Consider the following 15,679-nt stretch of genomic DNA (forward strand, 5'->3'; position numbering starts at 1 on the left):
CTCAAACAAACCCCCACCCCTGCCCCCCAGGTAAACACTGAGTGAACAATTTTTGCCTTCCCAGTTGTGTAACAAATCCAAAACATTGTTACATAATAGCCAAATGTGACTGATCACACATTCAATAACGTTCTCCTGTTCGACTCCCAAATACACTCACTCCTGGATAGTGAATTCCTTAACCGTACCTCACTCATTCAATCTCAATAGATTGCTGGGTGATATAAGGCACCCGGTGAGGTGAGTCAACCCCGTTTGCGCTCCTATCCCCCACCACTCTATTAGACTCACTCATACCCCACCCCTCACATACAGAAAATACTTAGAAGATAACCAGCCAAGAGGGAACCAGTATTTAGCTACAGTGGAGAAAAAGGAGGTGTGAAAAGCAAAAATTAGAGTTGAGGCATGGCCCTTCCCTGGACCACCTCACATTTATACCCATTATCCCCTTCACCATCCCTTGTACCAGTTAGGCTGAAATTATCTCTAGATTCTCTAGCCCATTTTGGCTCATGACCCACGCCCTTCATTTATCTTAATGGTCTGTTTAAGGTTCTGCCGGCTGGGTGCCAATGGGGTTATGGATCATCTGGGTGCGGCGTTTCCTCTATTATGTCTCCAGTTCTCGAGTTAGAGCCAGACGCAGTCACAATTTCCACTAGCACCTTGGCTTCCTCCCATTTGATTTGCATTTGCGCCGGGTCCATGTGGGGTGGACGACTACTGATAAGGCCGGGTTTCGCTACCAAAGTTTTACGAGGAACCCTAGGTCGATGTATCTTTATTACCTGCTGAGAAGTGTAAAGAGGAGAAATAACTCATTTAGACAATTCAACCGTCTGTATTAATTATGGCTCAAAAGGATCACAGACTCCAAACTCCAAGTTAGTGGGTTTATTACAAAGCCAAAAACAACTGAATGTACAAGCACCTCAGGACGAGGTTGTAAAAGTACATAGGAACTAATACAAAGCCATATCTATGAGTGAGCTTAATCGGATGGATATCTCCCCAGTCATTTTCTTTCACCGATGCACTGGGTGTCCAGGTAGGGGGGAGGGAGGTGGTGTCCACGACTAGCGCAATGATATGCGCGACCATGCCTCCTGTTCTTTTCAGCCGGCGGGGTGCACTCCAGCGTGTCCCATCTGGCCTGTATGGTGCAGCTGACGGCCACTGCCAGCATGTTGATGTGGGGTGCAGTGCCTCCCGTTATTTCCAGGCAGCGGGGCATTCTCTGTATTCGCCGCCTGACCTCCGCGGTGCAGCCTTCAGCCCTGAGCTGACAATTGAGGCCAGGGATTCTTGCTCTCTATAGGCTGCGGCTTAATCTCGCGGCTGTCGAGGCACGCGTAGGCTCCTAATCACCAGCGCCCCATATGAGCTGCTTATGCAACCACTCCGGGCTGCAGTGTAGGCTTTCTGACCGCTGGTTCAGACAAGGGGGTAGGATAAATTGAGGTTGTTTTTTGGGCGGGAGCAGAGATCTCTAATCTTTGTTCGCTTCCACCTCAATTTTGGCCAAGCCCTCAGCCCCATGTTCACTGGTGCCCTACCCTCATTTAGATGTGGGTGCCTAAAGCTGACACTCTGAAAGTGCCCAGGGCCGGACTGGGAATGCAAACTGGACCTAGCAATTGAGTCCGGCCAGCCGCGGGAGGGGGTGCGTGTTGAAAACTCTGCAGCTGTTTTTGTTACAGGGCCCTATATTGCTGCAAAACTGGCCCCTGGTAACAAAAACGGGCCCCCAGGGGCCCAAAACTGGGCCTTACTCCAGTGGCCCACCAGGAAAGCGCCTGGTGCCCCCTACGGCCAGTCTGGCCCTGAGAGTCCCATACTGAGCTGTTTGCCAACTTCTTGAAACCCATCATTTGGATGGGTGAACAGCACTACTAGTATTGTTTGTTTGAAAGACTATGCTGTCACTCCTTGGAAAGAGATCATGCTTTCAAGCGGGCAGATGTATTAGTTCCTAAAACCAACCCTTGTCATTTGCACTATTGACTAAGGGCCACTTGTATCAATATTAGGAATAGCGATGACCTGATTACAATTTTCAGCTAATCGCAATTAGGTAATCACTATTCCTAATGTATGAAACTCCAAGAGTTTCATTTAGCGATTCCAAGTGGGTTGCAAATCGAGCTACCTCATTAATATTAATGGGGTAGGTGACGTAGGTCGCAGTTGGCGACCCCCTAGGAATCACTAAAATCACAGGGATGGTGGCCTGCTAGAGTCAGCAGAACACCATTCCTGTCATTGTTTTTCATTAAAGCTATATTTTTTTAATGCAGCACATTTTCCTTAAAGGAAAACGGGTTGCATATAAAAGAAAAAAATGAAAAGTTTTCTTTTAATTTTTTAAGAGCAGGCAGGGGTCTTTGGGACCCTTGCCTGCTCTTAAAAAAAGGCGTTTGCCACCATTCCTAAAGGGGAAGGGGCCCTGAAGAGAATGGGTTACCATCAACATGAAGTTGTTGGTAAAATGCGCATGTTTTACGATTGCATTCATGGTCATGAAACATACATACATACTGCTGCAATTTGGTATTCGGAAGGGACGCCCTAAACACGCCCCTTCCCATTACCGAATCACAAACCCTTTCCGATTCGGTAATAGGTTAATCAATCGCAAAATAGGGTTTGACACCTAGGAAAAGCCTTTATTGCGTTCGCAAACGGACCTATTCAGCGAATCAGATTGTTTGCAAAAGCAAAATAGGCTCTTACATGTGGCCCAAAGTAAAGTATCAGTTGAAGTGAATGGTAAAGCTTTGTTTTACTTCTTATTTGTATTCTTGGTTCAATATAATAATACTTGCAACCAGTTATAAACAAGTTAGATTATGAAATAATTAAAAAAATATGTAGCATATAGCTTCTCTACATAATTTTAATAAGAAATCAAATTCGTTTTTCTAATAATCGTACTTTCAATGTCATCTTTAAGTGGCCACAACTGGAAAGAGACCAAGCACTGGCAAAACCAATATGACTTGCTTTAACTGCCATCCTTCTTGCTTTGTCAGTGCTTGTTTTGTTTGATTTTGGTTCATGAAAAACCTTGAGTGTTAGGGGGACTATCCGCGCCATCACCAAAATAAAAGAAAATATTGGTTAAAAATAATTTATTGATCCCAAAAAGCACACATTGCCACAGCAGACCCGAGCACTGAAGGGGACTACTTTGTGTGTACATGTGCTCCTGGTGAAAGAGCAGGATGCTGACACTCACAGGAAAGTTAGCCAATTAGTGAAGTGTGCTGACCCATTTCCCTATGCTGTATTCTGTAGTGGGAAGAAGAAAAAGTGAATTATACAGCCGCAAACAGAAGAATGAAGTCCGCTGGCTGAAACCCCCTATTAGTAAGTAGAGCTAATATATAATTTTAATAAAATCAAAAGGGCTTGGGTAACAGCACACCTAGAAAAACAGTCTATTTTCATCGGCCATCTCCAACAATTAGGATTTCAAAATGTCACTTTGGGGCATATGTACAAGACCCTTATCGTCACCACAACGTTCCGATGTTGCGATGGCAATAGGGGTTTTGCCTTATCTACAAAGCAGCGTTAAGCCACTTAACGTGGCCTAATGCTGCCTTGTAAATAAGGCCCCTTTCACGCTAAGCTTAGCATTAAAGGGGTTGGCAGTGGGTGTTTCGGTGGGCGTTCCACCCCAATACCCATTGATTTTGACGCTGCCCCCTATGTACAAGGGCAGCGTACATAGGAGGCAGCGCCAAAATTAAGACTAGGGAAAACGTGGTCTTAAATTGGCGAAGTAAGGAGAAATGCATTGCTGCCTTGTGCAACACACACATGGAAAAAGCAAACTGCCATGGATTGTTTATGTACAGGAAGGTCTTCCTTCCTGTACATTAACAATCTGTAAAAAAATAAAATGCCATTTTGTGACTTTCATGTGTGCTGCATGAAGCAGCACACATAAAAGTGACAAAATGGCTTTTTATTATTATTTATGTGCAGGAAGGGACACCTTCCTACACATAAACAATCCTCCCCTACACGCAGAAACCCTTGCACTATGGTGCAAGGGTGCCTGCATTGGTGCTACACTGCTAAGTGTAGCGCCAGCGCAGGGGGAAATGCAAGGCTGCACCATATCCTTGTAAATATGGTGTAGCCTTGTGTTTCAGAAGTGGCAGAGTGAGGCGTTAAGCCACTTCCTCCTACATATGCCTCTTTGTTTGATGATGTTTAGTTGATATCTGAGATGCATTATTACTCTGTCTTTTATCTGTGGAATCACGTACACAGGAGGTTGGAGGCTCCATGTTGGGATTAGTCACATCCTTTTAGCTACATTAAATATTGCAGTTTTCTTGGTGGACTAATTACGGCATTCACGATCAGACATCTGTTCATAAATATGTAATGCATATTTTTCCCAAATGTATACATTCTCCCGAATAGTAACATGAACATGTTTTCAACCAGTCTTTGATTTACCTGTATTGAGGTTTCCAAACATTTCATATACGTTTATGTTGTTTTACATTGGCTCATTATGCTTACTACAGTATAAGCAGTCGCGGCCGGCACCGATCGGGGAGGCGGGGCGCTGAAGTGGGGTAAGGAAAAAGAAAATAATTTTAAAAATAATTTCTTTTAAAAACACGTACCATACTGCTGCGTCTCTCCGCCTCGTTGCTCAGCACCACCGAAGGGTCAGGAAGCACACCCAGGCACCCTAAGCCAATCATAACGTTGTAATTGGTAAGCACCGAGGCTCCCCTAAGGCAATCAAAATACTGCAAAGCAGCTTTGTGATTGGCCTTAGTGCAGCGATTCAGTGTTTTGCCAGGGAATGGGAATCTGGGCATGTTCTCCACCCAGGCTTTAATGCAGCCTGGGTGGAGAACATGGTAAATGCGCATGAATGTTTGGCTGGCCCCCAAATGGCGGCCACACATTCATGCGCACTTGCCAAGTGTGCTCGCCACTCCCCCTGCTCCTGTGTCAGAGCAGCCCTTTCCTTCCCTGCAGAGCTGCCACAGCAGGACAAAATAAATTGAGAATAACCTCGAGTCATTATCATTTTATTTTTCCTTTTTTTCGCTGCTGCACAGCAGTGGAGAAATGCTCCTCCGCCTTAGCGGAGGAGCCGCCACTGCAGTATGCAGTGTTTAAATTTGAGGTTTTTCAATATATCTGCAATAGCACTAACGTCAATTATTTAGTCCTATTGATATTCATTAAAACGTGGAATTTATCAATTATATATTTTCTTTTAACAACCACTGGCAAAGCACATAGGTGTGGCTTATAGCTGAAAGCGGCTCAATGGTTTGGTGACTTTTTGTGAGTGGTATTGTGGATGGGCAAGTGAGTGAATGCATAGATGAGTCAATCGGTGGGACCAGGACAGAAAATAGGCCCGCGCACCAAAATATATTGCAAAAAAAAGTGTCTCAAGTATGCAAATTGGGGTGGTTTGAAGCCTATGAAGACGCGCTGTACACATGTTTTGCAAGGTATAGAAGACTGCATGAATTTTAGCTTGCTGCAGGCAAAATTTGTTTTAATATCAGAGAAATCAACAGTAAAAGCCAGCGCAGCAGATCATAAAACAGGCCCACAAGCAGCCAAAAAAACAGCCCACACTCTGACCTGTTGGACACTGCCTGATTGCCCCGTAGGCCAGTCTGACCCTGATGTCAATGCGTAGGTGAATGGATGTTAGCAACCATGCACTCGATCACTCCTCATTCATGCACTTGGTCACTCATCCTTGCTTGCATCTATCCAGCAGTTCATCCACCCACTGACTCACTCTTTCATTTACCCAATGGCCCATTTGCAATACCAAACTCAGTCAATGAAAATGCACTTTCAGTTAAAAGGCAGACTATTCGCTTTGCCAATACTCGCTTTACTGTGCAAAATCGAAACTCCTGTGGTAGCACTTTCTATATAAATAACAAATGTGTGCAGCTCGGAATTTCTGGGTAACTCCCTAGCTACCTCTGCAAGCATATGGTTCTCTGTTTTGCATCCTACTGATTCAGTTTGGAGTGATCACCATCCTTAATTTGCAAACTCTGCAAGCGGTATCCGAGTTTGGATGTGTAATTTGCTAGTTGACGTGATCGTTCCGCACCCCCAACCGTTCTGACTGGAACTCCCAGCCTGTTGAATAGGATCTGCCATTCTGGCTCCAGGAAACTCCAGGTGTGGGAACATCAGTCAACTGATAATTGTGTGGAGCAGAATTCCACATCAAAATTCTACTCCATATAATTTGTAATAAGGGCCAAAGTGTCTTCTGTCACTGCCATACAGCCTCCCTCAATCACAGATAGGTTCAGTGCTAGCTATTGCACCATCAGATCCCACGCAACAAGGACCTGTATAGTATTGCAGTTTTTATATTGCGCTTACGACCCCTGAGGAGCTCTGAAGCACTTGCCTACATGAGTAGCATCCTACACCGTGTAGGGTGTGTGGCTGGAAGGTTGTTGCCTTTATTTTGTGATCCTAAATGGAAGTGTTTCCATGTTGTGCTTGATGACCACTGAGGTGCAGTTATGGGGTTCTGGGATGCAGCACTGAGCACCGTGGGGATGAGAAGTAAGGAATAGGCTTGCAGTTTATGATTTACAGTGAGCTGCCATTTATTTTAATTTTTTTACTTGGTGGCTGCATTGCTTCGGTCTCCCTCTTAAGCCTTTATTTTCTCTGCCTTTCAACTGTGTCCTATGGAGCTATTGATGAAATCTTGTGCTGTTCGACCCCTTGAACTTCACCCAACACTTTCTGGAAAGGACCTTTTTCAAAACTGGATACCATGTCTCCTTCTGTGATGTTTTCTATATTGCATTGGTCATCATCCACACGCGATTGTCGTGCACCAGTGGTTACATGAACATTAATCTGTACTTGTAATGGAACGACAGTTAAATATTTAGTTTTGTGCCCTCTTCCAAATGTTTATGAATATTTTGAATTTGTAATTTCATGTCTGTTGCACAGTTTGTTATCACAGAAAACTTGTGTTTGTATTTGCATGTCCATCACATGCATATTCAATACCCTGCTTTAAGTCATGGGCGAAGTGGGCTCTGCCCCGGGGCCCCAGCATTTTAGGGGGCCCAGATAGTCTGCTCTGTTCTGCATAGTCTTGCATTGATGACCTCTAATAATTCCTGAACAGATTTTTTAAATACCATTTTCCTTTAATGAATTCTTAATGTGGGCGATGTATGAGTCTATTACAGACTTCTGCCAAGAAATGTTGTGTTTGTTTCTTTCCCCCCTCATATCACCAAAAAGCGTCTGCAATACTTTGTAAAGTCGCCCATCTGATCTGTGCACCCCACGGCCACTGCATTCACTTTGGTCTGTAAACCAATCCAGACCTGCACCTATCATTGGACCTTGAGGGGGATGATCGAGTCCAGAGTCTCTACATGATGATGTAAAGTCCAACCAAATATAAAGGCGATTTTCCTTCCCTCCTCCCTGTCCGACCATTTTAGTAGCTGCTTTTTACTCAATCTTCCAACCTTGGAGGTAGGAGGTATCTCCATTTTATACAGATGTCCCTCCGGGCTATCAGAATAAGATAAAGCAACAGGCCTCTATGTGAATACTTCAGCTTTTTCTTGAATGTGCCGTCGACACCAAGTAAAACGACCACCACATTCAGAGTAACTTCCCTGCCAGAGATCCCGCAGAAAGCGTTCTCAATTCCCCTCCAGAAGCCTCTCCGCTTTGGGCATTCAAAAAAAAATGTGGAGATTACCTTTTATAAAATCGCATCTTGGAGACTTGGGGGGAGGAAATGGAGCAAACATTGCTATCTTAGCCGGTGTCCAATACAAACGATTAATGATGAAAAAGTGATTTATTTTCAGGTGGCTGGTATTACAAATTTATATAGAAGCTTCAAAGAGTAGTCACACACCGCTACAGTATCACACTTAAGGGAGACCCCATTCCATACTGAGTGTAGCGGCAAACGCTCCTTATCGTCTGCCTCCAAAAGCTTCTTGTACCATTTAGAAATGTCTTTACTCTTAAGATTTATATCTTGAAGAGATTGCTCCAGCTCCCAATCGCTTGAGGTTTCTTTCTTTACAGATGTAAACCATGAAACGAATTGTATATATTTAACCGCATGCGTGCGGCGCGATTTCCCCGCCCATGCTGACTCCGCCTTGCGCGGGCGGAGTCATGACGGAACGGTTCCGTCATGAGCACAGCTCAACCGACGCTCATGACGGAACCGTTCCGTCATGAGCATGGAAGGGGTTAAACCTGGAGAAGTCACACTTCCAATCTTTGCTCTTAAAGCTTCCCAAGGATGGAATCCCCCCCCCAGTGTTCTCAAGTCCGACCATTTTGTGATGCCCGTCTTTGTAATTGGTATACTTAGGCTATCTTTAAGGCATAACGGGGTCCCAGGGATTTCTAAACTGGGGCGAGGTCTGAATAATAACTTAACCCCCATCTGCTCCTAACTTTATACCACAGACGGAGGGCGGACAACAGTTCTGTGTTTATGTTTCATACAACATCTAAAAATGTTTCTTTTATATCAAAACTGGACCTGTGAACATGAGGGTGTCAGAGATTATTTGCAGTGATATTAGTAAAATGCTGCTGTGTTACAATATTAAAAACACACATTATCCCTACATATTAAATGTAAACATTTAAGAATTTGGGAGTGTGCCTGTGCACTGTCAGTAACCAGGCTAAAGAGCATGGAAAACCAGAAACCGGGTCATAAATTCATAGCTGTTCCAAACAGGGTTCCCTAAAATACGTTTGCCCTAGAGCCGCCACAATCCGCAAGATGTCCCTGCCTTGCGTTTTAATTTGTAGGTCCATCACATGCATTTTAATACCCTCTGGTTTTATTTGCATTTTCCATTAGGCTAGCTGCGCCAGTGTTCATGTTTGTGTGGCCTTGACACCTTGTGTTTGTTGCAACAGTACTGTTAAACACCTGTGCTTGTTTGCTGCTGGTATTGCATTGCCATAGTAGATAAAAAGGCACTTAATGCAAATGGATGCCTGCAGCAGAGGCAGCCGCCTACTGACCATGAATTCTAAATGTTCTGTCTCGGTAGGTCTCTAAATGTGTCAATGGAAGAGCCAGGCTGCCAGAAGCCATCGCAACCATGACAACTGAAAACAGCAGCACCTGCAACAATCAATAAATAAAAAAATCCTGGAAGAGATCATTATTTCTCCAGGATTCAAAGCCTGATGGGTGTGTACTGCTGCAGAACCCACCCCCGTCTCCCACTACACAAGAGTAAGGTAATGGTGAATGCCATCCGATAAGATCCTCTTCACTACTTCAGGGACAAACGTAGGCAGATTACACCTCATCGGTCTGATCAGTTGTCCCATCGCCACACAAACTTAGCCATTTCACAAAGAAACTTGTCAAAATAGGTCCTTCCCTCTTGCTATAAAGATGCTAGAGATTTTAATAGATGGATAGGAGGTACTTAGTCTTGTAATCTTCTGGCTAGCCAAGAATTCTTGACTGCCTGTTTATCTTAATCTACCTCATCTTAGATGGTATGTGTTGACCTTTATGAACTGGGGTTTGGAGTGGCAGGAAAGAAGCTCTATGCACTGGAGATATGTCTCTCTGATGCCACTGGGCCAGCCTGACCCACGTTGGTGAGTAAATAAAATTGGGATAACTAAGTCCCTTTTGAAGGGCTTGTGCAGTGTTACAGTGCTAGACGTATGCGCTTTACCTTTGGAATCAGAACATCTCTTGGGATATAGGGTAGGAGAGAGTTTTAGCTTTGCACTTGCAGGAGACACCCTTACTTGAAACAGTATACTACTAACAAAACTACACTTCACTTTATACAAATATTGCAGGTCACTTTATACAAATATTGCAGGTCAAAAGATAGAACAAAGTTCTTACTATTATTTCATGAGTGATTTTGCTTAAATAAGGATACTCTGTGACCCCCTTGATCAACCACATTTATCTCATCGAGAACCATCGCTTCTCTAAAAGGACTATCATACCCCTTGGAAACTGAGTCCCATATACTAAATGGTAAGCGTGAGTTACAAACAAAGCGTTTAAGGTGGAGATACCCTGGGTATGATAATTGCAGCCGATCAAGGGGGTCAGGGTGTATCATTAATTTAAGCAAAGCCACTCATGAAATAGTAAATACTGGAGATGAGTTGTGGCACTTGCCATCATAACCTATTGGTGATTTTTTTTGTTTTTCAGTCCACAGGCACTGTAATTGTACGGTTAAAAAGATCTGGCAACCAATGGGAGTGTGTTTTGTTAAATAAACAAAATAACTGATATCAGACCTCCCCCCGTGGAGACAATCATTGAGAAAGGCGAATTCTCCCCAAAACGTGTCTGCTTGGCACAATAAGAGGGCTGTGAAATCCGCTGTGTGCTCCTGAATGTTCCTATTGAAGCGTTGCCACTGGCACGCTAAAGGAGGCACCTGATTAGAAAAGTGTTCAGCAGTCAAAAGTGGCATTTGGTGAAATATGCACATATATATATATATATATATATATATATACACACACACACACACATACACAAATCTATATATGAGAAAGATTACATAAGTCAATCAGTAGGAAAGTTGGGCTCAGGGAGTAAGAAGGAATCAAGGCTGAAATTCAATGCAAGGCAGGCATTTTGTGCGGCCAGATCATTTTAAAATGAGACAGTATCCAATGCCATCATCTGACATCAGTGTCATCTCAAGCAGATGTGTGAAACTCTTCCTTCATGGATTTCAGCAGAGAAAGGAAGTAGAAGTTCATGGTTTGTGAAATGGCGGTTCAGACCAGGAAGATGGATCAACACCATGATTGTCTACTGTGGGGGGGCGTGGCTTGGACGCCGGAGGGAATGGCGGCATGAGCTGGTGGCTCCGCGCCTGATCCCCCAAATTATCCTGATTAAAGGTGCTTAAACCCGTGCAAATACGCTCACCTGCATGCCCTTGGCACGGGTAATGATAGCGGCACCCTCGTAGGCGACGGAAAGCTCCCGCTGGCGAACCCGTGTTCCGGACGGCAAACTTGCTGATGCCGTGAGAGTTGATGTCCGAACATGGCGGCCATTGCTGGGCTGGATGACCGCTGCCGCTGAGCCCCAGCGACGTGTGTGGTACACCGAGGAGGCAGTTCCTGCAGTGCGAGAGAGGCGGAAGGCGAGAACTCAGTCGGTAGAGCTGCGGTTCCCGCAGGACACTCGTAGCGTCGACCTGCCCCTTCTGCTGGAGAACGGAGAAGCCAGCTTCCAAAATGGCGGCTGGGGGCCGGGCTCCGACGCGGAGCGATGCGATGGGCGGCTCCTGCCTCAGGAAGAAACTGAGTGCCCTGGTGGAGGTCTGCTGCCCTAAATATCGCCCGGGCTACGGTGAGTGCAATTGACTGAGCTGGAGATAGCGGGAACACACGAGGCCAGCGGCGTACGGAGCGGGTGGGCCGACGGAGCTGGACGTCGGAGTAGACTGCACCACCACATGGGGGAGTGGGCCCCCGCTCTACGCCGAGCCCGTGCAAAGCCCTTGGACCTACACCCACTCAACACTGCCAGTGCACACTGTGGGGACACCCGGGGCCTGATTCCGGGAGCCCAGAGCCGAGCATAATTAACTCAGAACCGAAGCGGACAGCAGTGGCACCCCGGACCCGTTGTAAAGCGGAGGTCGGGGAAAGCAATACACTGGCCCTTGGGGACACTGCAGCCCTGTGGGGGCACTGGCGACGAGACCATACAAGCTCAGGATATGGGAATGGCCTTAGGATACGAACTGAAGTGAGCTAGCAACCAGGTGTGGCGGCTGAATGCAGCTGGGAAGGGAAGCGCTTGGAATGATCCCATTTACTGGCGCAGTACGGACCTAACTAAGTGATGGGGCAGAGGGCTCGCTCCCGGACCAAGGTCTGCCCGACCTATTGAGAGGACCTACGGGGAGCTCAAGCACGACTGGTGGGTGCACCGTAAGCTGAGGCAGGGGGGAGCCTACATCCTCCAGATGATCAGGGGAGCCTACACTGGTGGCACTAACGCGCCTAGAAACCACTGACACTGCAGATGCTCTCAAACCCACAACTGGAGGGCTGGCAGACAAACAGGGGCCCTTGTTGTGAACCCGCCTATGATCCAATTTCCTGGCGCGGCTCGGAACTTACGAAGTAAAGGGGCAGAGAGCTCGTTCCCGGACCACGATCTGCCCGACCTACTGAGGGGGAACTACGAGGAGCTCCAGCACGACTGGTGGGTGCACCGTGAGCTGAGGCGGGGGGAGCCTTCGTACTCCAGATGATCAGGGGAGACTACACTGGTGGCACTAACGCGCCTAGAACCCACTGACACTGCGGCTGCTCCCAAATCCACAACTGGAGTGCTGGCAGACAAACAGGGGCCCTTGTTGTGAACCCACCTATAATCTACCGGCACGGACGCGCTGACTGCGCAGCGAAGAGGGGCTGCCCGACAAGCATCACGGCACCATGGTGAGGAACAAAGGGAAGACGGACGGGGCCGCGAACTCGGAAACACCGGAGGGCTCCGCCCAAGGGCCTTCGGACTTGCAACGCCTCCAAGACCGCATACTGGAGGCTATCGCGGCAACGAGACACTTTACAGCAGGATATCGCACAGGTGGCATCAGGCCTTGGGCTGCTCCGAGCGGATCATGACAAACTTAAAGATAGGGTCAAGGACACGGAAGACACTACAGGAGTTGGCCCCTGCCCATAAAACAATGGAGGTGAAACTGACAGACGCCCTAGATCGAATTCAAGTCTTGGAGCGGAGGGCCGAAGACGCTGAAAACAGAAGCCAGAGCAATAATGTCCGCTTAGTTGGCCTGCCGGAGAAAACGGAAGGAGGGGATATGATTGGTTATTTGGACACTTGGTTTAGGGCGCCGGTGGCGCCGGAGGACCTCTCTCCCTTTTTCACACTTGAGCGCGCCCATCGCGTCCCAGCTAGGCCTCCCAGACCAGGTCAGCCGCCTAGACCAATAGTGGTCAAGTTACTGCATTTTAAGGACAGAGATCTGCTGCTCCAGAGGGCCCGAGATGTGGGACCCTTTCAGATAGACAACAGTAAGGTGACGCTATTCCCTGATTACACTTATGAGACACAGAGGCTGCGAGCCTCCTTGACCCTTAAAAGGGAATTCAGAACGGAAGGCATACAGTACTCCCTCCTATTCCCGGCCAAATTACGGGTGGTGTTGGATGGCAAGACGCTTTTTTTCCACACGTCGGTGGACGCCTGGGCGTGGTGGGAAACGTACAAGGTGGGCACAGACGGAGCAAAATACAGAGAGGAAGAAGACCGGCGGACAACGCAGGTGCGGAAATCGCGAAGACTCCGCAGTCGACGGCAGGGATCTAGGAAACCCTCGGTATCCCAAACGGAGGAGGAGAGCAGCGCTGCAAGCAGTAGTGGAACTCTCGGGGACGGACGCTACCCCCCTCCAAACGAGGCACGGAGTCGGAGGGCCACGTCACGGGATCGGAAACAGACAATTTGGAAGTAAATGGCGCCAAAGGCCAGATGGTAACACCACAAACGGCGGAGGAAATCTTGAACACCTGACACGAGCGCAGAAGTAGACGGGCACCACTGGTAACTGGGGGAGATTTTGTTATGTAATGCAGGTGTATGCTTAGACACAGGGCGGTTCATCACTGCTGTTTCTGGGGGGGGGATCATGGCTGCAGGGGCGGGTGACTGGCGCAGCTACCTTCCGGCTTAGAGCCACGCTTCCATAGCCCTTAAGGCGACCACAGACGACTGTGGAATAGGTGGGAGGTTGGGTTGTTTACCTGAGTTTGGATGGGAACTAATAGTTTGTTATTGGGTCCTGTTCTGGGGGGGGGGAGGGAGGGGAGGATTGTTGGGGACGCTCTCCACTGGGGTACACTGGTTTCTGTTCTGGAGGGGGTTTGGACATGCGTGGATCTGGAGACATGTTGGGGGGTAATCACCACTTACGCGAGAGCTGGAGACTGGTTGATATCTCAACTGGAGTTATGGGACAATGGCTAATACAGGTTCTCTGAGATGTATGACCTGGAATATGAGGGGACTGCACACAATGGCAAGGAGACACAAGGTTCACGCCTATCTGATCTGCAGGGGGGGGTGCATATAGCATTTCTTCAAGAAACACACCTGACGAAACAGGAGGGAGTGGCTCTACAGCGCAGGTGGAGAGGGCAACTATTTCACACTACATATTCCGCATTTGCTAGGGGCACACTAATATCGATCAGGGCGGGTACTCCATTTCAGATGACCAGGCAAACGATAGACCCTGTGGGCCGATATGTCGCCATCGAAGGCAACTTAGGGGTAGGGACATAGCCTTATGCAGCATATACGCACCAAACACTGATCAGCTGTCCTTCCTGACGAGACTCAGGAGTGCTTGCGCACTATCTGACAGTCCCGGTAGTAATAGGAGGGGACTTCAACTCAGTGACGGACGTCACTCTCGACAGATCTCATCCACCATTGGGAGACTCCCCAGTACACAGACTCAACAGAGGATGACTGGACTGGCAAGGGAGATGGGACCTCATAGATGCTTGGCGTACACACCACCCTCATGTAAGGGACTACTCTTATTTCTCTAGCTTGCATGTTCGACTGGACACATTGCTGTGCTCCCCGTTGGTAATGCCGACTATCGCGCGGACGGAGTACCTTGCCAGAACAATCTCGGATCATAACCCCATGCTAGTTACTATGGACTGGATGACTGAGGTCTCCAGTGTTCCCACCTGGAAGTTGCGTCCGGAGACATTAGACGACCCCTTATTCCATGCAACGCCAGAAGAGGGGATAACCCAGTACTTCACGGACAACGCTAACACAACAACAGCTAGGGCGACGGAATGGGATGCCTTCAAGGTAATTATCAGAGGGCGCTGTATAGAGCAGTATGTGGGAGTAAGGAGGGGTCTGTTGGGAGATCTTGACAAGGCAGAGGACAAACAGACGCGGAGATGGCAAGGCCGGGTCACCCCGAACTCCAGGAGGCGGTGGGTGCAGCTAGGGAAGCGGTAGCGATTGAGGTGGAGCGTCTACGTAGTTTTGACTACAAGGCCTACACGACTAGGGCACACGCCAAAGGGGACAAGGCCGGGACGTTGCTGGCGTGGCTGGCTAACCCCGCTAAACGGAGCTCCCCTATCCTGGCACCGGAGGGAGACGAGGGACATATGATTTACACTCCAACTGCAATCCTACAACAGTTTCAGCGCCATTATGAAACGTTATACAGGAGTGCACTAGAGGGAGACGACTGCGGTATTGACACTTTTCTGGAGGGGTTGCTCCTGCCGCGGCTGGACCAGGACCAGGCGGACGACGTAGGCAGAGACATAGACCTGGGGGAAATTAGGGGAGCCATAAAGCGGATGGCACGCAACAAAACGCCGGGACTAGACGGGTTGCCCATCGAATTTTATAGTAAATGTGGACCTGCTGGCACCCAGTCTCCAAGAGGTATACATAGAGGCTAAGACGGTTGGATATCTGCCCCAATCAATGCGAGAGGCGTTAGTGATCCCATTGCTGAAGCCAGGGAGGGATAGCAGCGACACGGCTTCATACAGACCATTATCCATGCTAACCACAGACTATAAAGTCTTA

This window comes from Lissotriton helveticus, chromosome 7 (assembly GCF_964261635.1).
Source record: "Lissotriton helveticus chromosome 7, aLisHel1.1, whole genome shotgun sequence".
NCBI classification, from domain to species: Eukaryota; Metazoa; Chordata; class Amphibia; order Caudata; family Salamandridae; genus Lissotriton; species Lissotriton helveticus.